At 42.2% G+C, this 25,613-nt stretch overlaps 1 long non-coding RNA gene across 1 annotated transcript in view; it reads left to right on the top strand.

The window, feature by feature from the left end:
* Positions 1-24,264, top strand: part of LOC112951124 — a 77,773-nt gene extending 53,509 nt beyond the window's left edge. The window contains exons 2-3 of the long non-coding RNA XR_003250140.1: positions 7,629-7,712; positions 24,182-24,264. This is a non-coding gene — a long non-coding RNA (uncharacterized LOC112951124). The remainder of the gene's footprint in view (positions 1-7,628; positions 7,713-24,181) is intronic.
* Positions 24,265-25,613: the final 1,349 nt, after the last annotated feature.

Here is a 25,613-nt window from a genome sequence, read left to right as displayed (position 1 = left end):
AGGTTCCTGTGGATATGTCTGCAAATAGGCACATGCATGTTTCCTGTCAGGCTGTCACACTTTAGTACAGAGGTCCTTAGGGAGCAAAAAAGGTTTTCCGTGTGCACAAGTGCTTGCTAACTTGAACTACTACATATTACTGATGTGGGAAGGCTGTGGAATTTTCTTGGTGTTTGTGTACTGGGAAGTAAATGCCAAGAGGTAACTTGTATTTCAAGTGTCCTCCAAGGAAACCTTCAGTGCAGAAGTTTGGGTGGCTGTCCCATAAATCACATAGAAATCCATTTCAGCCCTGCAAAGAAGGGAACTTACCTGTAGAAATGAGTACAGCCCATGTTGGCCAAGACTCCTGCTAGTTGGTGGTGAAAGTGCTACCAGGCAAAGAGAAAATGCCAAGGAGACGTGGTCGTTATTTCAGTAAGAGCTGCAGTTAACAACTAGTGCTTTACTCATCCTTTTTTCCAGCCCTGTTACTCATGTCAGTGCAGGAGCCAGTTAATTGTTACATAGTTTATGCTTCTAAAATGATCTCTCTTGCTTTCAGCTTTCTTAATCTGCAAGAAATCCATGATGGAGTATAAAAGGAATTGCTCTTGACAGGAAAAATTACCATTATTGAAGATAGAAATAATTTCAGTTTTATGTTGATAGTGCTACCCGTTTTTTATGAAAATTAATGGATGGTGATTTGTAATTTGCTTCATTTATAATGTGAATTTTAGGGTGAGAGCACATATCAGCTCTTTAACAGCTTAAGTGCTGCACTTCTGTTTATGAAGTTACTTTTAAAAAAATGCAAAGGAGAAAGGATGTGCAGGCAACAGGTTCACTACATTTTCCTCATAGATGCACAGCCTCATGGTTCTGATAACAGGGACACTCATACTTAAATTAAGAGATGAGAATAACCTGCAAAGGCTCCACTCCTGAAAAAGCACATTCCAAATCTTCATTCAGGGCAGACTGCAATTTTCTAAGGGCCACAGCAACCGTGACACGGCAGCAGATCTGGTTATCAGCGCAGGACGAAAGGAACCAAGTGCTGCTTCAATTTTGTGATGCACAAAGCCGCGTCCAGGCTTAATCCAGCTCCTCCTGCAATCAGCATGCGCCGTTTTCATTACTTTTCTGGGAACCCAGTGAGTTTCCTTGCCAAGATGTGTGGTGCTAAAAGGCCAGTTCATGAAATAATTAGTAGTTAACAATTCTGGTAAATGAGGATATTGTTCTTGAATTCTTTGATTAGGACAAAATATGCCACATTTAAGACAGGTAAAAACTTTCTTGGGAAGAAAACTTTGATAATTACAAATCAGTGACTTGCACAGCACAGTCCTCTCCAATCAACAAGCTTCCATATCTGCTTTTAAAAGCACACAGACTTCTCCAGAGGAGATATTGTGCTTAGGGCATCTTTAACCTCCAACAGTTTGCAGAGATCATGTTGATGGGAAGGAGTGGCTCCTGCACCGTCCCCTGCCACGGGCGCTTTACAGCTGCCTTGACTGAGTGCAACATAATTGGTAAAATTGTCTAGCAAAGTCTGTCGAGATCAAAACCGAGTCTGTTATGTAAGTGGTTTATTAAAGACGTGGCATGAGAAGTGGGCCTGCCCCAGAGAACGTCAGCCTAGAGGTTAGAGGAAGGAACTCAGCCTGACCCAACAACTGCAGGTGCTAATTCTCCAAAGGAACCCTGCTGTTGAATGTAGGCTTGGTTTGCTTGCAAGAAGCAAATTAATCTGTCTTGGTGTCTGCCTCTTGTCCTCAGTGACGGATATCAAATGGTGCACTTGATCAAAAACATTCTCTTGGATTGTTTTTGTTTTCATGTAGAAGAGAGTTTTCCTTTTTCCTACTTTCCATGCAAAATGCTGACTTTCTATTGCAAATATTGAAAATTCTTTTTTATATGTATGAGTACACACACACACACATATATATATATAAAGTGTATTTGTTTTAGGGAGAAGTTACAGGAACTACATTTCAGAACTCTGTCAGAGCATAGAACCAGCTGTAACTACAATAAAGCATAGTCACCTATGTTTTTGCAAAAAAATCCATCTGTGAGCCTTTCAGTATCCTGCTAGTAGAATTCTGGAGTTCTGAAGAGAAGAAAGACTAAAGATAAATGCCAAGAAGTAGAGAATTAGGATTGTATTAGGATGTATGGTGGGAACAAAGCATAAACGTTGTTACAGTACGAAGCTCCTATGTAGCTTTGTGATGAGGTAAACGTGGAGCTGACGCAGTTTTCTGAGGCTTTTGCCAAACTGCCTCATGATAAAAGCCTTTGAATTGTAGAAACAAGGACCCGTCTGCACGGGTTCCAACATGAAAAGGAAACAAAGGCACAAATAAATCGGCAAAGAAAAAGTGAGGTTTGCCTCCCCCACATAAAACCCAGAATCCACAAACGTATTTTTTGCAGTGAACCAATTTCACCAATGCATTTAACCAATGTTACCCAAGATCTGAGTTTCGCCATGCAGTCGCTGGTGCCGCAGCGTGGGCTACACCAGTGTCTGCCACGCGAGGCATGAAGGGAAGCTGGAACGCGGCTCTGGTGGAGCCGACGTGGCCGACTGGCCCGGCCTTCGTGGCAACGTGCGTGAAGCAGCCTGGCTCTTGTGTTCCGAAAATTGGTTAGCAATTTTCATAACCAATTTAGTAAAAATAAAATAGCGTTTCTTTCTGTTTTTAATTTTATATCACAGTGACTGCAAATGTTATTGTCACGTTTCTGCTATCTTTTAAATCAATAGTGAAAATGAAACAGTTCACCTTTATTGCTTAAAACATTAGTTAAAAATCTTTTATAATTCAGTGCATTTCTCTTGTCTTGTGTGAATATCAAAATGTGCATAATTAGTCTGAGTTCTGGCACTTTAGTGCTTAGCTATTGAAGATTTAAAAAAATCAAACAAGTATACAGAGAAGAAAGATGGTTAGCTCTTATTTTCAAGCTATCAGCATTAAGCAGAAATTATACTGTTTGATTTTCTCTAAGTATAAGAAAGTAGTTAAAATCTATTTTGTAAAATGTCCTTCATACAGTTTGGACAGGCCAGTGAGGAAGCTAAGATGTTCTTAAATTTCAATTCATATAGTTGCATGGAGCAATTATAATTTTTTTTTTTAATTTGTACATTGATAGCCACGGTGAGATTTTTGTATATATTCATGTTAAACATACAGGGTACAGATATGGGGCAGGAACTGCTGTATCCTCAGGTGTTTGTAACGGGTTGCTACAGCAGCGATGCGCGGGCTCTGCTCTGTTGTGCTTCAGCCATCCTTGGTGTTAAGGAAGCTGAATTCCTGCGCTCTGCTAGTGCCGAGCACCTGGCGTGCTGCAGGAGTCGGGCCCTCCCACTGATGCAGGAGGAGAATCTGGATGTGATTTGAACCTCTTTGCTTTATAGTGGAATTCGTAATCTGCTCTGAATTGTTACCTTTCGACTGGAGTGCTACTTTGATACCTCGTGTCAGCCGTAGTGGCACAATGCGAGAAAATGAACTGTACTGAGCAGTGAGATACACACGGGGAAACCTGCGAGGGTCTGAAAATGATCAAATACTTGCTGAAATAGCTCAGTGCTTCTCTGCTTAATAACAGCCCCGTTTGCTGTCACCCCTGCTGCTCGCTTTGTGTGCGCTCCTGTGCCGCTGTTCGTGGAGAAAGGAAAGAACTAATGGAGCCTGCGAGACAGGTGCGGGAATCCTCAGATGTTCTTGTCCTCCTGTTTGCTCGGAAGCAGCAAGAAAGAGAAGAAGCGGAGGGGATCTAACTGCGTTACTAGTTCAGCTTTCAATATGGTTAACCCAGGGACTCAATTTAATGGCAGCATCGTATCCACTAAGCCTCTCCCAGCTGCACATCCCGGCTCAGCCAAGTGCCGAGAAGGACCTCGCAGGTTCGGAGGTGCCTTGGGCACGGAGGCTTCCTGGGCCTGGGCTTTGTTTCCCAGGAAGACCCTATCGCTGCCTGGAAAAGGTTCCCAGCAGTGAGTGCTGGGGGAAATGTGTATGTTAGGGCAGGCCAGCTGTTCGCTCCTTAAGGATAAGGTAGATAAAGACGCTAGTGTAATGAAAAATACAGATTTTCCTTGGAAACATCCCCTTGGCAATGCCGTTTTATCCCGCCGATTACATAACCAGCCTTGCTTTTCTTGCAGCTAAAGTGGATTCTGTTTTAACTCTGAGTTAAAATGAGATCATCGCTATAGAAGGGAGTGGGGGAGATTGAAGTGAGTACTTGCTGCTGGAACTGAGATATGCATTGACCGTACCCGCGATAAAATATTAGTGGTCACTGCAAATCACGACTTGTGATTGGAAAGAGAGGAATTCTGTAATTGGACATTCTGCTGAAGAAATTGCTATGTAAACAGCTTGTTTTAAAATAACTGTTAGATTCATTGTTATCTGGAGTATGGAATGCTTTCAAAGCTTCCCCCTGCAGTTAGTAAAGAAGGAAAAACACACAAAGTTCCCTAAAGCTAGAAGAGACTTAGACTTCTCTGTATTTGTAGTGTAGAAATAGTGCAGTATTTATTATAAAAATGCCTATTCAGAGAAGACAAAAAGTTATCTTCCTGAAAATCCAGTGTGACCTTTGTGTATTTTTAGGTTTCAACATGATGCGGATAAGCATTTTTAATAATTTAATTACCTTTAAACTATTTAGTTAGGAAACAGTTTGTTTATTTTTAATGTTAGATGTGGAATAAGGAGACTTTCTCTTCTGCTGTTTCTTGCTTGAAATCCACAGTGAGTCGTCTGCTTGACCAAACTTTGCTCAGCTGCCAGCAAGGGTTAGTCTGTGGCTGAGTGTCTTGCAGATTAATAAAAGCCCTACGCGTGCTGCTTCCAGTGAAAATATTTGTGGTGAAAATGTGTCAGAGCAAAATAAAGTAATGCAAAAATGAAGCCATCTGGTGTGTAAACCCGGAGCCTGAAATGAGCACAAAGCCAACAGCCCTCCTCCCTAGTATGCTAATTTCTTTGAATTGCTTCAAGTTAATTATGTTTTTTTAATCTTGGTGAAATATTGAAGCTTTAGGATAAACAGCTTTGAAATGAAGGAAAAAAAAAAAAAAAAAAAAGAGCCTCCACTTCTATAAGACTGAAACAAAATACCTAAGCAACGTATTCACTGGAAGTTTTGTCTCCTGTAAGAGTTCATCGAAATCTACATAATTCTAGGGACCTTTTAGGTTTCAAGATAGAAAAAATGCTTCGATGAGAAATGTTAACTTTAAAACCATTAAATTTGATAAGCTTCACCTAGGCCCAATTAACAGGCTCCAAAGCAACGTGAGCCAGTGCATTATTGGAGAAACACCAGAAAGCGAATAACATCATCCCGGAGTGAAATTTCACTGGCCGCCCCAAGGCCCGGAGCAGGCTGGGGCTGTGGGTATTGGGATCCTGCAGCACCGCGCGGTTCCTGAAGAGCCTTGGTGGGGCTCTAGTGTCAGTGGGAAGGCGCAGGGCGCGCGGCGGGAGCCGCTCGGCGCCGCCTTTCCGTGCTCAGCACCCAGCCAGGTCCCCGGGCGCCGCAAGGGCCGTGGGAGCCAGCCGGCTGCCTGCCATGTGCCCGCGTGGTCATTAGCCCTTTACAAACTTCTATTACTGTTAAAATTAAAAATCTAGTTCTGTTTTTCAAGAGGAGCCACCCCAAGAATTCTTTCTTTGTTTGGCTTTTAGATTATTCCACCTATGTAGCATCATTAATATTGCTAGAGTTGCTCATGTTCTTCAGAGCTGAGAACAGAATCTGTAACTCTGTTGTGCAGAACGTGACTTACATTTAGCTCCGTTCCCATTTTTGTATGTTTACGACTGGCTTGCAAAGTTTTGGAATTAACAAGATTTTCAAAGCTTGAACAGGAAGTTTTCCCTTTCCAGCTGCCACTATCTTGCTCTGCTTTCCAAGTACTCTCTGTTTATTAGTAGCTAATTTGGGAGAATTCTTAAACTACTGCAGTATCTGGCTAACAACTTTGTGGTTTTAGGAAAAACAGCCTTAGCTTGGATTTGCCAGTTGGAGTCTATTGCCATGAAATACCCTGGGACAATATAAACAAATATTCTTGTCTGGAAAAAAACACATAATTAGAATATTTGTTCTCATGTTCAAGTACTGAATGCATTGCTGAGTGCTTGCTATGTATAGATCATATTAGCAAAAGAGCACTTGTGCATTTTGCAGTACTGGCTCCAATAAAAAGCTCCTGAGTTACTTTGCAGTTCTGTGCATCCTCGTAGCGTAAGGAGCTGCTGTAGGGGATCCAAGGAAGCGGGTGGGATAGGGTGTGCGTCTATACGTTAGTCACGCGTCCGTGTGCCCGTGTTCTCTCAAACCAACGTTTAAGGACTGTTTGCCCTGAGACCCTTGTTTTCCAAATTGGAATGAATGGAACGAACAGATGGGCCTGTGACTTTTTAAATTAGCACGTTAAGTTTGCATTGACCTAAAAACCTAATTCAGAGATTTATTAAAGCACCTGCTTGGAATCTAACGTTACCTTAAATGTTCTTCCAAAGTGGAATATCCAAACCACAGAGATTAGCAACCCTGGATTGAGTGATATGTTACAGGCAGGAAAATAGATACTAGGTTCTGGTGCTACACAAGAAATAATATTTTTGATTGTTATGTGAAATTAGAACAGTCTGAAACAGCTCAAATGTGATCCTAGACACAGTGAACTCATAAATGGTTCTACATGCTGGTAACTCTTCTTACACATTATTTAGAAGGGATTTTGTTGAACAGATGTACCTAGGAAAATCTAGCTGCTCTTAGTACTGGAGTAGAAAATGTCTAAATTAAATTATTCACCAGTTGTCATTTGTTCAGCTCTATTACAAAAGTGTTAGATTGGATAGTTCATAATAGTTGGGTGTGTTTCCAGAAATGCCTTTCTCTTGTCTCCTGTTGTTCATCGTGCTTCTTTTTCTTTGCTTTCCACCTAGAAGTGCAGAGGCATTAGTTGATGTGTTGGTTCCAACACACACTGCAGCGGCAGCGCCAGGGTGCCAGCACAGCCCGGGGCTTCTGCTCTCAGTGTGTGCAGGTGGTGGGGCAGGCGCGTGGGGACTTCCTGGGAACACTGCGCCTTGCCCTGTTGCTGCAGAGAAACCTGCATTGCTAGTGGTGAATGTGGCATGGGGCGTGTGACAATACTGCGCGTTAGCACTTCTCCTGGAAAGTTGCGGTTTTAACTGAGTTTTCTGATCAAGTATATAATAAAATGTGTTGTTTTATGCATTTGTGAATTTTGAGGAAATGCATGACCGTGCACATCATAAAACACTCTCTTGATATGTATATTTACTGGATATGTATAGAACGTTTGCTATGTGTTGGTCAAAGAATACACATAGTCTTTGCTTGAATTTTCTAAGCTTAGAAAGTTCTGGAGGCCAGCATATCACTTTTTAATGTATGTAAGCTAATATAATATACATTTTATCACATAGAAGTCCTGTAGAGGGCCAAAGGAAGATGCTTGCTTGCTGAACGTAGTTGTGCATGGTGGACATAATTCTTTTTATTCAAAATCCATGGCTGTGCCTACAAAGGGTGAATCATCATATCCTTTTATCTTCTTCCAGCCTAAGAAGAGAGACGTCTAATCTGAAGTTCACAAAAACAGAGTCAAGAAACGAGCTGAACTACGGACTAAGGCCGATTCCGCGGTGAGTAAGCCAAGGCTTTCTTGTGCTGAGCTATCTGTGGGAGGGGAAGATTTAGTGGCACGTTCTTTCAACCCAGAAGGAAAAGACACATTTAATATCATTGAATGAAACCTTAAAAATCCATCTTACAAAGGCAGTATTAAAAATTAAATATTTATTACCGTTTTAATATTTTAGCAAAAAGACTTGAATTTTGTGCAGACTATTTTTTCAGGTTTGATTCATATGCCTACGTTTTGCTGTCGCTGTGTTACTTCTAATGCTGTATCTTATAATTGTATCATCAAGCAGTATCTATAACTGATGATTTAAAGCACTTGAGCTTGTTAAGAAACCTCTTAGTCCTTGACAAACTGGTATTTGAATGTTGCTGCTGCGGTAGCTGTTGAGGGGCACTTTAGGCATTGAGTGGCAGGGCCCTGGGTGTCTTCACCTGTTCCGGCCATGTCCACCACAGGGATGAGGCCGCATCTCCGTCTCCGTTTCCTCGCTGAAGTGCGGGCACGTGGCTGCACAGCCGGGCAGGGGGCTCTCGGGGCACCGCGGCTCTGGCCGCTGGGCTGCCCGGGTGGGCTGCTCCGCCACCTGAGCTGAGGGCCCTGACAGCGCCTTCCTCAACCCTCTTCCCTCAGCTTTCCTAGGAAAACAAGATTGAAGCCTATATGAGCGAGAGGGAAAACTCCTCCTGTTCTACAGAAACGTGAAAGCGTAAATGAAATAAACCTCAATAGAGGGAAAACTTACCCAGGTTACTGATAACCCTATGGAGGTTATCAGTGGTGAAGCGATAGGGAAGGCTGGGTAAACTCACATATTTAATTCATGCCAGAAGTGGGTAAATGCTTTGTTTCCCAGGTGTGTTTATTTTTGCTTGTATAAATGCAGTTGCATTGCAAAATCACCCATCACTTCCATATACTATATGGAGGTCTGATATCACTTTGAAAATTGCTAATCCTAGAGTATCAATCCAGTCACGTACTTTAGTGTTTAAACTTATTTTATTGCAGCTGCTTTTAATGGTGGCAAATTTCTGCCATAACAGCCCCTTTATTGGGAAGAGGAAAATGTTTTGGGAATCCACACTGGTGAAATAACTTTCTGTTATTTTACCTAGCAGCACCAAGAAAGTGATTTGAACAGAGCCTTCTGCCACCCCTGTATCTGTCCTTAAATGGCTGACAACTTATTAAAAGTGTGTGGCAGATAGATCACGCTTGATCTCTTACATCTGTGCCTTGGCTCTTGCAGGTATCAATAGAATATTTCAGGGATACTGGTGGGGCTGCTCTTCTCCCCAAACAATTGCATAGAGTTACACAAATGTATTTTTGTAGCCTGCACAAACATCTGATCCAAGATGGTGACAAATCACCCTGGATCAGATTTTTGAGCACGTTACATTTCACGCAGGCACTCATCTGCATTTGTTTACTGCAATAAAGGGAAACATATGCATCTTGAAAATTATTTGACATGCCTGATAACAGCTTTTATAACTAATAACATACTTGAAGGATCTCTTGGTAATTGCACAGAAGGAACACAAAATCCAGTGAGATTTCCCTGCTTAAATAATTCTGAAATAATAGCTTACGGGTAGCAAGGAAAAGGAACCAGCACTGTGATATGCCTAGGCAGCACATTCAGGCTGGGCCAACATATGCCAGACTCTCCTGAGAGATACTACTATAGAAACATGGGTTTAGTATAGATTAGAACTAAGCTCCTTGCAGTGCTTATAAGGAATAGGTTTTTCTTTGCATCTGAGGAAAAACAAAAGTACAAGAAAAGAAACTCTGGCAGAACAAATATCCTTAGTGACTAGAATGACTTTGTTTTCTGTTTAATGCAAATACACACTTTTAGTTTGGGCTAGGATTCCTCGGCTTTCACGGGATTTGCATCTCATATCTCTGCTCTGTCTGAATGGCTTCAATTTGGGTCTTTGGTAAGATACTCGGGGATGGCATTACCTGCGTCCATGTGGCCAGGCACAGGATTAGGCCGGCAGCAAATGTCAAGCACAAATGAGAATGTTGTGTCAAAGAAGCTGAGGAGGGGTATTGAGGGCCCGCTGTGATGAACAGCCCCCCGGGCAGGGCCCTGGCAAGGACGGCCCGTTTCCGTTTCCTGGTGAGCGCTGCCGGCACTGTGGCCAGTCTGGATCTTTCCTGATGCTCCTTGGAGCAGGACGCAAGGCTGAAGCGGCCCTGGTAGCGCAACGCCAGAATTCGGCCCTGTTCTCAGTAAGACCTGTGCTGTAGCTTTCTGTAACTAAGCAAGAAAAGGAAATTTGCTTGGCAGAACTGGCGAATTTTATTTTATTTTATTTTATTTTATTTTATTTTATTTTATTTTATTTTATTTTATTTTATTTTATTTTATTTTATTTTATTTTATTTTCTGCATTAAAGAAAACATAACGGATTTAACCTCCGCGTAGTGTCTGTAATGGAAGATGGGCTTGTGTAAAGGGCATTTTATAGATGTGTGTATATACTACATCTATACTCTATTTACTGCATAAATGCATATTTATATATGTATCTGTATGCACATATACATACATGTGTGTGAAAGAGAAGCCGGCACGTGGTTTTCAAAGCGTGCAAGAAGCCAAAGGTAGCGCTGTTATTTGCAGCCTGTGTCCCTTGGGAAGTGTCAGCCAGCATTACTGCTGCCCACAAACACCCTTTGCGATGCTTGCTCGCTTCTTCCAGCAATCGTGTGACATTTGTTAGGGTCATTCACTTGATTCCTCTATTTTTATTTTCTTCTCTGATCTTGTACTGACTCATACAGACAGTTCTAAACAGATTTTTTTTCTTGAATTCATACTATCACTTTGAAGTTTTCTTATTTCTCTGGCAGTGATGCCTAAAATGAAAAGATGCAAGTTCTTTGTGGTTTAACGCCCTGCCAGCAGAACAGGTGGGCAAGATTACTGGCAGCAAATAAACCTTGTGAAATGTGCATATCAAGGCTAGGGAACGTGTTTTTCATTTAAAAATATATGCTGGATGCTCAGCTATTTTCATCATTATCTTCACAGTTCTGGAAATTAAACCATGGACAACTGTAATTCCACACAAGTCTTTGGCCCTTATTTTAACAAGTAGGTTTTAAAAATGAAAATGGTCTGGCATGTAAAGTTGCCTCCTTGGTACGCAGTGTATGTGCCAGGAGTGTTGTTAGAAAGGGAGTTTGTAAAAATAAAACTGGAAGAAATGAGGAGACAAAGCAGAAGTGACAGGGTTCACTCCTTTCAGATTTGAATCTGCTTTTTTACGGTCCAAATTACTAAATCATTTTAGTATTTGGTTAACCTTAATCACAGTAACAGCCGCTTTGATGTCCGTGTATTTATGTGAGCAAAGCTGGGCACGTGCAAGGATGAGGTACCCAAGGGCAGGCAGGATGCTCATTCTCTGACATTATAGCCTAACACCTTGTGTAGCCCACATCCACAGGACATAGCGCATAGGAGCAGCATGGCAGTGCCAGCCAGCTCCAATCCTCAGTTTCCCACTAGGATTGAATTAGGATCTGTTTTGCAGGGCTGCGTTGGGGAGGCAGGTCCCGTCCCGCTGCAGTGGCCCTGGCTCAGGAGGGCAAGGAGAGATGGCAGCAGGAGCGCTGGGCTCGGCTCTGCCTCGGGAGCTCCTCCGGCAAGTTTGGCTCATTGAACTCGGGCTTAGAGAGGGAACAGGAGCGAGCGCCAGGAAAGTCAGCAGAAACCAGCAACAGTGCCCACCTGGTTCACACACCTAGTGGTGGCAGAACAAAGGAAAGTGTTCAGGGAAGGGAAAAACAGTTTCTAACCCGGGAAACGTACAGAAATGCTCTAATAAATCCTTTTATTATCCTTTGGGATAAGGATAGGAAAATGAATTCAAGCTACGCATGTATGTTAAATACCTGCTGAGCAATGCTGCTGGAACTGGATTACTCTTAGTGTTCCCATCTTTGGGGAACTGTACAGGAAAAAACGCATGTTTCTTTGTAGTATGAGTAATTTCAGTATTAAGTAAAATTTGAGTAGAGATTTCAGGCTAATTTGGGAACCAGGCTCCCAGGTTACATCTAAATGTCTCTGTAGAAGCTTAAATCTTTTCTTGAGCTCCATCTAAGTCTTCTGAAGTGTTTGCCGCTGTGTTGCACTGCGTGTTGGTCAATTAATTAAGGGGGGGGGGGGGGGGGAGAAAAAAGGGAAAATTGAAAAACTTCCAGAATTTAAAAATGCTCAAGATGCTCAAGTTTCAGGTTACTTGTCAATGCTCCTGGGTGCGTATGCTGAGCAAATGAGATTCTATCCTTCACAGTGTGCATTGGGGACTAGCATGTGTCTGTTGGATTATCTGTATTAATATGTATTTATGAGAGACAGGGTATCTAGATATATCATGTAACTCCTCTCCTGTGACAAGGTTTCCTATTCTTGACATAAAGCTTATATCCTAAATCCCCTCATCCCCAGATTTTCCTGCTCTTTCCCTTGGGAGCTCTTCTGCCAGTACGGAGGGACCTTCCTATGTTCTTCTGCTGTGAAATAACGTAGCACAACCCGACTGGCCAGAATGTGGTGCCCAGGTTAATTAAACCTGCTAAAAGCAAAATGCGTGGCCACTACGCGGTATTTTTCTTTAACATGTAGTATTTCATATTGTGGAACTAGCATAGTATAACCTCTTGCATAATCATTTTTATAGCTAGTTGTGTTTTTTTGAATATATTTTAAAGGAATATGAATACTTCTACTCTGAGTTTAAAATAATATAATAATAATATGATAAAATATAATAATAATTACTCTAGGAAATATTTTCATTGAGGGATTTTTGGGATAGCGTTTCTGAACCGTATTGAGTCATTTTCCTCTAGGATAGAAGCACATTAAAAGTATAGATTTTCATTATATATTCAAAAAGATTTGAAGCCTACCAAGCATGGGTGGCTTGGGGAGTATGTATTTGTTACCTGTGAGTCATCAGCGTGATTCAAGATACCTCAGCTACGTCACGGTTGGTCGTGCGCTGCTCAGATGTCCCCATTGAGTGCTTTGGTGGTGACGCTTGCTGTGGCTCCTGATGCCAGGTGTCTGCTGGGGATGCGGTGCTGCAGCGTGGGGAGACCAGGCGCGTGTGGGCGAGGAGAGCCCTGGGCACTGGGTGCAAAGCAGGTGGGCGCCGGCCTTAAGCTGGACTCTGTATGGGAGCGAACGTCATTCTGGGGAACATTAAAACCACACACAAAACAAACAAAAGCTGTTTTGTCCAGGGAAGTCTTTAAACATCATAAATAGATCATGATCACATCATGATAAATAAATCATTAAATCCTAATTCATTACTATTCATCTGTAAGAAGAATTAATGAAGCTGTGGAGGTTAGAGAAGTTCTCCAGAAGATAAGGAGTTGGTAGGTAAAGAAATTCTTAATAAAACACGCATTGAAAAATGTTTGGTTCGAAGAGCTGAGAAGACTCTAGTACACATCTGGTGCTGTGCAATTCTCTGAGATTTTGTTGGTTTATGCCGTTGTTGGAGTATTTCCTCTTCAGCTTGTACGATGAATGTTGTTATTGGCTGGCAATCAAACGGCCAAAAAGGAGAGAGATCTTCGCTTTGCTTTGGGTGTTGTTCGGAGTGATCCAAATCCGCTGGTTAAGAAGGGGTTAAGCAGGGATGCCTATTTGGTGTTATCGTGTTTATTCTTGTTTAGTTCTTAATATTTAGGTCCATGTTATTTTATTACTGCACCCACAGTACAACAAACTTTAAATGAGGAATTTGGCCTGGTCGCAAGGGATGGGATGAAGTAAGACCCAAAAGAAATCTCTAAAAGTGTTGTTGAATTAGAGCCTTCTCTCATTCTTGCCTGTTCTTCTCTCTCTCCTTCCTACACAAACATATATACCTTTATGTTCTAACAAACAGAATGATAGGGGCAATTTTAGTTCTTTGGATTCTCCTAAATACTTTTATTGCTAAAGCACTGAAGAGTTTAAGAGGTCATCTCAGCCATCTTGACTTTTTTATTTTTTTATGTTTGCACAATATGTGTAAATGTTACTTTAGCTTTCACTGCTTGACAGGCATGAATTTGTATCTGTTATGGTAAAGAAAATGGTGTAAGTTATTTCTCCCCTGCCTCCTGGCAAGGCTCTTTTAGATGCTCTCTTTTTAATGAATGGAGCCCACTAGAAATGCTATAATCACTTCTGTTATTGTTTAGTTTCACAACCCACTTAGCTGCATTTCAATTTATAGCAAATTGAAATGTTTGCTCAAGGATAGGTATCAGAACTGCTTATGTGTTCTATTACACTTACGATCAAATGCCTCAGAACAATATATATGTTTTTATCCTTACATAACCTCCTTGTTTCAGTACTTAGTGGCAATTGAAGTTAAGGAGCAGCGCAGTGTTGAATACGATACTCCTCTTCAGTCAGTCTGCGTTCAGGAGCAAGTTTTAGATGCTCTGTCCCACCCCCGAGGTGATTTTCTTCATATCCTGGCGGGTGGGTAAGTGAGCACAAAGCAGGCGGTGACGGCCAGCGCTGGGGCCTGAAGGCAGCTCCCCAGCGCAGCGCACGGAGCAGAGCCGGCCCGCGCGTTGCCGTTACGTTTCACAGTTTAACACAGTAGAGGATTCTCTCCTAGGCAGTGTTTTTCAATTGCGTGATTCCAGACAGCCCTTTTTTTAATTTTCACACTCTCTCACATACACATAAAACCCACACGCCCCAAATGTTGAAAATTAAATCATTCCGCAGAGCTTTATTTGCTATTTCTCAGGGATTGTTTTCAAACTGAGAAATACCATTCAGCAGAAGATTGAAGATTATGAGCCAGCCATATGCTCCTGCCTGCTTACAGAGGGCGAAGAAAACAGGGCAGCTTTTGCTTTACGTAGGAGGGCAGGAGATTCTAGTCGTGGGAAAAGCGGCTCCTTTCCCTGCTCCTTCTCCCTGCCTGCTTGCTTGCAGAAGCTCCATATGCAGAGTGCCCTTTACCAGAGTTCCCGTAGTACAAGTAACGTGTGTATTAGTGTGAGAAGGAGGAATCCCCTCTGACAGAAGCAGCCCCGGGAAGGCAGGAGCTACTTGGTTCCGTGGCCTGAGAAGCTGCTCTGGGTCCCTTTGCTCAGGCAACACAAGGCACTTAGGGAATGGCTGCTTTCTAGACACGTACTTGCAGGCCAGAAGAATTCCTCAAGTGTTCAGTTCTGTGACAATAACAGGATTCTTCTCCGGAAAAAAAGTCTTCTCTGGAAGTTTGTGTTAATCCTGGGCCATAATAAGTAGCTCTGAGGAATCTGAGGGATCCTGGGACAAGTTATTCTCCAGTTTTGGGGACGTAAGCCTTTAGTAAACTCAGTTTTGCTTACAGGAAAAGATTTCCTTCTGGCTTGTGAAGGGATCCCTCTCTCTGGACATTGGGCTGCACACCACAGCATTTACACTCTTTTCTTCATTGCTCACTACTCCTCTTTCTGTCCATCAACAGGTTGCTATTCTTGAAATCAATTACTCTTGTTCCCCTTGCGTTCATTTCCTCCTCCTTCTGGCCTGTTTTCTGTCTGTTTGTTCTCAAGCCTAAATAAGTGGAAGCGGAGACAGGGTGAGCTACTAGCACTCTGTGATGATTCCTAATTGCATTTTTCATCATGCTCATTTTAATTATTCTTGCCAGCAATTACATGGTAGGTAGATAATCTTATCCTCAATATGTTGAGCTTTCTGTTTTACAAGTCATTCTGAACAATCAACAATACTTTTGCTAAAATAAAATTTAGAAAAAGACTTAATGCTGATGTGCTGCTCTGCAGGTAATTAATTCCACGGCAACAACATCATTTGCTGGAAGGCTTTACAAGGACTTGAGGCAAAATCAACATATAATCTTTATGAAACTCCAGCACACTGCGTTGCTGCCCAGCTGCTGTGAGTGCTGCAGTTTGCCCTCTCCTCATAAGCACCAGGTATTACAGAGGTTCCTGTCAGAGGAGGTGTCTGGAGGCACTTCCCTCACAGGGATGATACGCAGGGCCCCTCTCGTCAGGTTCTGAAGTCCCTTTCTCTGTATTATGGTGGTGTCCCCAAGGCCACTTGCACGGCTGCTGTGTGCAGGGCTTTGCTGAGCGCCCTTGAGGAGCAGGGACCCGTCCTGCACGCGGGAGCTTTGGGAGGAGAGTCCGGGACCTGAAGAGCAGGAGGACCCGTCCTGGCCGGCAGCCGGGGCGGGTCCCTCTCATCCTAGCCCCAGGTGCTCAGTACTTAGTTCTCTCTGTCTCAAAAGACAGGTAATAGTGCAAGCAGCGGGGGACAGCTACAGGAAGGTCTGTGTTCCCAAACCTGCAGTTTTCTTTGGGTAGAACTACCTTGTTTTTAAACACTTGAGGCAAAGGCACCAAAATGTGCGAGTGTCTTAGTGGGCAATGCGTGCGGATGTTAGTGGATAATATTTAGTACACGACTGTTAAAGCTACTGGGTGACACACAAAATGTCCCTCCTCTTTTTGTTGGCATAAAAATATATGCCAAAAAAAATTATATGGAAATTTATTATATGGAAAATATAGTATGACCTTTTCCAGCTTTGAACTGGGAACACATTAGTGGAGAAACACGGAGAAAATGTTGGCAAGTATCTACCCAGGGCAAAAACATTCATATCACCTTGGACGCTATTCGCTCAATCTTTGCTTGTCCATGGATACTGACTAAACTGCATCCAGGTTGGTCTGAGTGCGTGTGTTTGGTTCTGGGTAAAGTGCCTCCCACCCAGTTTGAATGGGCATTAATGCTTCTCCAGTTTTGTCTGAATGATCACATTTTATGAAAGATTTAGACTGTAGGTTTTCAGCAGGCACACTGCGTTCCTCGCCTACCCATGCACATATTGCAATTTTTGCCATAAGAACAAGTAATTAGAAAGAAATGCTCTGCTTTGCTGGCATTTGAAGATCAGAATAATCAATAGTAGTTAAATGCTGGGTCATGTATTTGATAGTCAGAAATAATAAACAAGACAAAGGGCTTGGAACTGCCTCGTTTTAAGACAGGTGTTGTGGACAACCAGACCATATGAGCTCATTCATATTAGTTTCTTTTCTTCCTTTTCATTAGCATACTTATTTTTGTGCTGGTTTTATAGGGATATTCAGGAATCCTAGGAAAACAGTTCCAAGATAGTTCCCGTAGTTCCAAGAGCTCCTTGTGAATCCATGTTGTGTGTTGCAAAAACAAACTTGCCTTGAGAATTAGAGCATTTATCATGCTCTAAGCTTTCTTACAAGGACAAAGGCACTAACATCTCTCACAGGAGCTAGGGAAGCGTCTCTGTGTGTTTTGTACCTTACTAAATAAAAGTCAGAGGAGTCTTCTGAGAATGGGGCCAGACTGCGAATCTCCGTCCGGGTGCTGCAGCTGTGGTGTGCTGCGCTGCGCCCACGCCTTGTGCGAGGAGGGGCGCGGGGGGAGACCCTGTGCGCGCGGCCTCGCGGGCGCTGCTGGCAGCTCGGCCGGCCCCGCGCGCTTCCTCGCGCCACCGCAGCGGGAGTCGTGAACTGGCAGCTCTCGTCTTCTGCGCAGCTGCCGCCCACCCACCGCCGGGGCTGGTACCGCGCTTCCCGCAGAAAGGGACGTAATTAAAGAAGGTGTTTTGGTTAGTATCTCATTAGCCGAGTCCTTCTCAGGTTGGCTCTGTCTGGACTTGTAAACCAAAAGACCTTGCAACTGAGAATGGGCTCTGTCTGCCCCGGTCTGGGTCTGGGACTCGTGAGGACAGTCCTTATGTAAAATGCGTCTCCCTTGGCATTTAGTCTGTAAGTAGCTTTTTTAAAAAACATTTTATGTTTTCCAGCTACTCTGCGTTTGAGTCTCTAGGTTGTGATATAGTGTGTAAATCTTTCTCAGCACTGGCTGAAATTGGGCCAATGGATTGCATTTCTTTGCAGCAGATATTGGACAGTTGTTAAAACAGTGTTAAAACTCCTATTTGGTAACAGTGGGAAAAAGGGAATGGTGCCTCTTCCTTTATACATCATTGTAAAGATATTCCCAAGTATTCCTAGTTGTAATTACCAGCCCCTGCTCCCTTTGGTATCTGCTCCACCAGGCATCCATAGCAAGTGACTGGGTGAGCCATTTCCTCAAAGCTTCCATGTTTGAAGGCTGCAGTTCAGGAGATCCCATGATTTTCAACTACGGCTGCACGTTTCCACCTTTTTTTTTTTCTGCAGGGAAAGTAAATAGTGTCTGTTCAACAGTGCTAGGCTGCATGGAAATTATCAAAGATGCTATTTTCAAATAGGAGTTACAAGAGACGTAGCGGGTAACGATTTCCCTGCTAGTGTCATCAGCTGCTTGTGATTATTTCAGACTCAATTTCTAGCTTCTCTGTGAAGAAATCAGGGAATGACAGGAATGACAGCAGCTTGGGTTTGTTCCGTCTCTTCTGTTGACTGTAGTCCTTCAAACAGGGATTCCTGGCTGAGGCACAGGAGGAGTAACTGGGTAGGAGTAACTGTCAGAGGAAATGTATGAGAAAAGCCCCCTCTGTTAGTGTGCTTGGGGAATTGTCTCTATTCCTGGAGTGGTTCTTTGTAAAGAACTGACCTAATAATGGAAGAAACTTGAAAACTAGCTGAGAAATTGATCTCTTTCTCTGCTTTGCTCACCAACCTGCAAAACTGATGCAGCTCCTGCCCCTTCTGTAGGATGCAGCTGTAGCTGCGGGTTGCAGAAAGCCCCTGGCCTGGTCCCGTGCCGCCCGCTCGCCCTGGCACTCACGCGTCGCGCTCCAGGGCAGCCCAACGCGCGGCGGGACCGCGAGCCTCAGGGCTGCAGGGTTACAGCTCCTTTGGCGTCGTGCTTGGCCCCTCCATCGGGAACACTGGGATCGGCGCAAAGTGCTGCTCAGAAGGAGATCTTGTGGTATTTTGGGAGGGAAAATTCTGGTTTGGGGCTGCAGTCATTAAATGCTAACGTAATAGTTAAAACAGGTGCGTTAAAGAAGCATGGTCAAACCATCAAATCTGTCTTTATAGATTCAACTAATCAGTCTATCAATTAAAATCCAATTATTTTGTTTTTAATTGCAGGTTATTTAGCATGTTTGAATTTTCCTGGTGCTTTAGTAATTAGGTACCTTCTTAGGTGCTTTTAATTACAGTTTATTCTATATGTTTCTGTTCAAATGGGTTACCTTACAAAGACACGGTCTGTCCCAGAGCACTTGCAGCCACAGCAAGATGTTGCCTTTGGTTCGGATCAGGTTAACTCTGCTCATCTAACACACACACACAGGTGCGTATGTCGGCTTAACAAAACATTGTGATTTTTAAATATTTTGAAGTGGAAACTTCCATATGCAACCAGAAAATCTTTGCAGCTCTAAGAGGAGGGAAATGTTGCATCCGATTTGATTCTGACATCAATAATTTTAAAGCTGCCACGATCAGAGCACTGGGTAATGTCATTCAACAGCGAAAAGCCTATTATATATGGTGTGTGATTCCCAGTTTCTGCTTTGAGCAGCATCTTGGAGACACCTCATGCAGGCAGGCCTTCCTGCCAATACTGGCCTTAGGAGAAGGTGGCCTGAGGTCAGGTGTGTATTTATTAAATTACCTGTTTGCTGTGCAAGGCTGTGTTATCAGTGGAGCTAATGGAGCAGTGGAGCTCCCTAAGGAGCTGTAGGGGTACAGATCTGAAGAGGCAAACAGAAAAATGAGGGATTCATGAAGAAATCCTGTAGTGGACTTAGCTGTTCCTTCAGGGGTGGGTATCTGCTTGCTGTACTTCGCAGTTGTCCCCATTTATGTACAGAGATAAATTCACATTTACAAGGGACATCTAGCAAAATTTCAGTCCCCTTACGTATACTTATTTGTTATGTGTATTTATTATGACAATAGTTGAGACTTCAGATGGGAACTGAGTTTCATTATTGCTAATGATCTGTTCTGCACCTAACTGAGAAATCAGCTGTAGTGTATGGGAATTCTCTGCCATTCCCTGAAAGGAGTGTGACCGCCTCTTTCTTAGAGCTACGGTATTAGTAATAACATTACTATCCCAGTATGCTTGGAAATGAATTCTGGAAAAAATAAGTATTTTTCCTGATTTGTATAATTCCACATTAAAGGAAGCTTTGAGGTCTCTGATTTCAAAGATTTTGCCAGTGGACTTTAACAGCAGGTGCTGTTATATTGTCCCATTGATGGTGAGTACCAGCAGTGTCCCAAAATACTCTTTCTATACGTCACTGTCAAGTAGGTGCAGCCTTTATTCTAGGAAAAGGTTGGAGATTTGGAATGCTTTATTGAGGTAGTGTAATCTCTAAATTGGGTTAGATCTTGAAAGCTGACAGCGATTTTCAGTATTGACACTCGAGGGAGTTCTCCATTTTAGTTAAGCTTGGATATAATTCCAGAGGACTGAAAAATGTGTAAATTTTGCTTCTAGATGTGATTGTACCTGGAAAAGATACTAGACTGACACTGCAGAATCTCAGCATTGTGAAACCCAAACCAGTTTTGGTTTCATACATGTTAAGATTGTATTACATCCTGGCAGCCTTACATGACCCTCTCCAGAACTCTAGCCGTTTGCTGGTCGGGATGAAGTGAACGAGTGCTGTCAGCAGCGCAGGGATCCTGCTGCAGTTGGCCAGTCCAGGAGACTCTATATTCTAATTTGCTTGTTCCAGGAAGCAAAACATAAAATTACCTTCAGAATTGGGCAGTTTCAGAATCATGGTGGTGGTTGGGCTCCATATTAGCCCATACATGCTGGTGTATATACATTTTCTTGTGGTATTTTTCCAGAGCATTTGATTTGTCACTGACCTGTATATTCCATGTGTTGGCCGAAACTTCTTGCACTTTGTCACATAAACAATTTGTGTTTTCAGACTGTTTCTCATAAGGAAATGCAGTCAATTAATATTGTCCTAGATGCTCTTTCTGGCTGATCTCTGCTTGTCTCAGCTCTGAAACATACATTAGAACTGTTTGTTCATTGAGTGGAGATTCCTATGAAGAAGAGAGAATTTTCTATTTGCTTAACTATTCATGTGCAAACTGTATAGTAGGTTGTTTCTACTGCATGCAACAACATTTGCTAACATTTAAATGCATTTTTTTTACTATTTCAACTGAATATTACTGCATTTTTTGAAGTCAAATACCTGTTTAAACATGGAGTCCCTTGATGTCAACAACAGGGTGTTGCAGATCCTGTTAATGTCATGTTGTAGTGAAAGTGTCCTGATTTTTTTTTTTCATTTCCTGTTAATGTACATACTTCATTTATACTGAAGTTACTTTCACATGAAAGAAGTCATTAAAACTTACAAATTGCCCATGACTCAAATGGCACAATAAGTACTAGTGTCTGTAAATTATATTTTTCTTAATCTTAGTAATTGTTCATAATTAAAAGAACAGTGGGTTACATACAGGGAGTGCAACAGGAAAGAATTACCTGGAACATTGTTAATCCTCAGCAATTGAACACAGAGCTGTATAAATTTACACTAGTGCCTCTTAAAACACAGCTAATTTGTTCACGTTTTCTTAGGAGCAATTAACAGCAGGCAGGAGCTCTAACCCGAGTCAGGTTGTGATTCCCACTGGGGCTGTTTGTAATGAACACTATGAGTAGCAGCAGCTACAAACTGTTTACATTAAGACTTGATTAATAACAAAGCCATCAAGCTTCACACTGCCAGGTGAAGGGGTGTAGCTAATTAAGTATCATGTTCATTGCGATATTCTCTGGCTAATGATGAGTTTTGGAGGGGCTATTTTGGGGGGATGGTTACGGTGATTTGCAGCTCTTATTTTTTCCTGAAGGGTCAGTAGAATTCAACTCGCTTGCATGAAGTTGTCATTTGCTGCAGTATAGAAGTGGGTTTGTATTGCATCGTTTTAGAAATTTCAGTCAGAGGAAGTGTCTGTTTATGACAGTTACTTAGAGCTGTACAAATGAGCTCTTAAGGGAATTAATTAACTTTCTGTTAGGGTTAAACAGGAATGTTAAACATGCCAGTGGAAATTAAGTTCAGGGAGCTCATTAGAAAACCTGGAGAAATTTTCATAATCAGTTTCCTAATTTCTGCCTGATTGAACATTGACTCAAGCTTGCCTTTTTTGGAAAAACTATTTATACTGAAAACTATAGTTTTAGCAAATAAGAAATCTCCTGAGTTTTGCCAGAATAAATCAAAAATGACTTTTAAAATTTCTCTCTGAATGAGGTATTTACAGCGATGGATAAATCTGCATGTTAAGGAAGTTAATATCCATGCTTAGGTATTACTTCAAGGAAAAAACAAAAAAAAACAAAAAAAAAACAAAAAAGACCAAAGTTTCAGCCATACTGAAATGAGAGGGCGATTCTTCCATCAGCCATTGAGTATTACTGCATCCACTACTTTATTCTAGGGTTCCCTTGAATTTAATAAAACTGTGATCAGGCCCTGCAAGTTTTTGCTGTTCAGACTTGTGGTCTGGTTCAGACTTCAGAGACTGACACATACTCTAAACAAGGTTATTTTGCACAAGGATGTACCCACCAGCAGTTACTAAAACTCCAGTTAATGTTGAGGGCTCTTGAGGTGGAATAATCATGTAAAACATGACAAATGTATGCAATAAACCTATGGCAGAACTGTGTTTTTTAGAAGCTGCTGATGCTTTAGAAGCAAAAACACCAGTGGAAATCAATGAGCTTGCACCTAAGGAAGTCTAAGTCATGAGGGATGCCTGGATTTCTAAAAAGGCGGCAGCGCCGTCATCCCCGCCTCTCTGGGCTTCTTACAAATTATTTTGAAATGCTGTAGAAAATGCAAGTTTTGCTTTGTCTAATCTATTTAAAACTTTTTTTAGGATCTTACCCCAATTCCTGAAGTATGTGACAAGGCTCATGGCTTTTTGTTTGGAAATGACTTTTCCACATTTCTGTTGCCCTTTTCCCTCCTAACCCTGACTATTGAAGATGTCAATAATGTCCTCTATTAGGTAATTTATGTTTTCTGAGAGCCTGTGTTGTACAGTAATGGTCTATATCACCCATAACCCCAGATTATCAATCACTGCGCTTGAGGCTCGCTTGAGGACAGATTATCAGTGACTGTGCTGGCGAAAAGTTATTACAGATGAACTTTATCAAATAATGCTACTTATTACTGTGTTGCTGTTATTCATGACATGTCCTCAGCTCTGCACATTGACTTTATGGCTGGTTCCATGAATACCAAGCTACAATTAACCACGTGTCAGGCATTCTCATCTTTTAATGGGGTCTGCCGAGTCCTTTGCATGGGTCTAGCATGGTCCAAACATCTCAAGTTTTTGCACAAATTAGAGTCTTAGGAGAACAGAGGAAGTAGGAAGAGCCTGAGAAGGCAAGTGAGATCTGAAGACAGGGATAGTAAGGGCTTGTGAAACACAAGCTGAGATGTGCTTGGGGTGAGCCCTAGGAAAAGAGGCATCAAGACTGCAGACAAGCACAAGAAAGTGCCCTGGCTCTTGGCTTGACATATGCAGCAAAGGGAGGGGCCAGAGAGCTCTCGAGAAGGGCCCCTCCGTGATATCTGCAGCAGTTAAAAATTACTGAATTTAGGCAATAAATTGCTATAAAATACAAACAACGCTTTTACATTGCTTTTGCTTTTTAGATGAAGTAATGATATGTTTAAGAATATAGTACTTGAAATTGTTACATATGAGACGGCTTTTACTAGGTCAAACAGCAACCAAAACAACACATTCCCAACAACAAATCTAAAAACTGCACTGAGCTGTAATGTTGCTTTAAAAGATACAGTAAGCTCCATATATCTCCCTGAAATATGCTTCCAGCAATGAAAAATCACACATAAATTATGTATGTAATTACATTTTTATCTGGGCATCATAATTTAGCAAACGAGGCTTAAAAATATCATCAGAAGGGAAAAACAAGGAAGTCAGAGTTCAAACCTCATAATCATTCTTTCAATCCTCAATTAAAATTAGCATTTGCTTTTTCCTCGCTAAGCTCTTTTATGTTTATGCAGTTTATTCTGGGGAACTAGAAATCATTGCTGATAGTTCTGAAAAATTGTTTCTTGTCCTTCTAAACTTTTTTTTTCTGTTTTAAACATAGCCTGCTATATTTTTAGTAGCTTCACGATCTTGCACTGTAAATCTATCTTTATAGTGGCGTGACCGGTGTTTACAGACACTTCTAGGCACTGTAAGAGGAGAAGCCTCTTCAGCACCCCCACTGCCTGCACGAGGCCCTAAGATCTGAGCCTACCATCTATTCCTGAGCTGTCAGGATTATGACTGAACAGCAAAATGAATATGCAGTGTGCACAGAACACTAGTGGCTGTGTACTTATTCAAAGAGAAGGTGGCATCTGTACGACAGGTGTCTCAGGATATTAACTGAGGTTATTTATCTGCAGGATTTTATCCTACCAGCGCTTCCTGCGAGACTTCTTCCTATGTCCACCGAGTCGAAGGATAGACGCTGATCCCTTCCTGAAAGGTGCATCGCATAAGTCATTATGATTTCCTTTAGCATTTGGGTGGGAAAACCAAACATGAGTAATTATCCCTGGCAAATATTTTTTTCTGTATCACTAAAATCCCTTCAAATTGCTGCCCTGGAGAGTAAACGTTCTGTTTTACTTTTGGGAGCAGTAGAGGCAGCCGCAGCGTAAGCCTTTATATGAACCATGAGTTTATTTAGAGGAGAGCAAATCAGCTCCTAATTGAACAAGCCCAAATCCACCAAGGGCTCTGGCCTGTGTTGCTCACTAAAAGCACTACAATTCAGTGTACACTTTGATAGATGTACACTGGATTGGACTGGACGCCACGGTGCCAGGTCACTACCTGATACTGCAAGGCTCAGACTCGGCACTTCCATTAAACTGTGGGCACTGACCCCACACTTGCACTGAGCTTGCTGGAAACAGGGAAGGAAACCCACCTTACCTGGATAATGTAGCTCTAGTAGAAGACAGTGCCGAATAGAAAACATAGTGGAGGGATCTGTCACAAGGCAGCTGTGCTGAGGGCAAGAGTTGATGCAGCTCCAAAAAGGAGGATGCTTTTTATCAGCAGAAGTGCTTGTTTCCTTGTGCAGGTCTGTTTGCTGAAGGATCTTGTTTGGCTGCTTAACTTTCCACACACTGATGGGGCAATGTAGCTTGGTTTCCCAATAATCGGATTCAACTGCACCAAAAAAAGACACAGTTTATGCAGTTTATGCTGACATTGTTATGCACACAAAAAAAAAAAAAAAAAAAAAAAAAAAAATCAATTTTACAGTATATTTTCATATCATGCCCTGAAATTCCCACATGCTTGGAAAGGGAATGGCAGTTGGTAATGCCAAGCCTTGCTCAGCGCATCAGCCGTCACGCAGCTGTGAGTGCCAAGCAAAGCAAAGACCCAGGAAGAGGCAGCTGGCACCAGAAGTGTGCTGAGCTGCAGACCTGAGCTAGAAACCAGCGGAACCATTTCCAGAAAAAAAGTAGTATAGAGGTTTATGTTCCTAATGGAGATAAAAGATTCTAACTGCTCAACTCCTAATAAATCTCAAGTTGGGAAGAAACATTAGAAGATGGGCAGCTTGTTAGAGCTGAAGTTTGATTGGAGTCTAGGTGTTAAAATGGAATGCAGAATTACCTGTGTCTTTTCTGAAGGCAGAACCCCTGTGCACAAACTGAGTACGCCCAGCAAAAAGCTGCCACTTCACAAATACTTTAAGTTGGTAAATAAATGCTTTATTTACCACTGTTTCTAAGCAGAGCAATCTAACCTTTAATCTTGTTCATGCTCCGTGGTTCCATACAGCAGTGTGAGCCTGCCAGCCGTGCCTCGAGCGAC

This window comes from Nothoprocta perdicaria, unplaced genomic scaffold (assembly GCF_003342845.1).
Source record: "Nothoprocta perdicaria isolate Ctin4 unplaced genomic scaffold, notPer1 scaffold_34, whole genome shotgun sequence".
In the NCBI taxonomy this organism is placed as follows: domain Eukaryota; kingdom Metazoa; phylum Chordata; class Aves; order Tinamiformes; family Tinamidae; genus Nothoprocta; species Nothoprocta perdicaria.
Note: the sequence above shows the minus strand (reverse complement) of the source record. Positions and strands in the feature narration are given on the sequence as shown.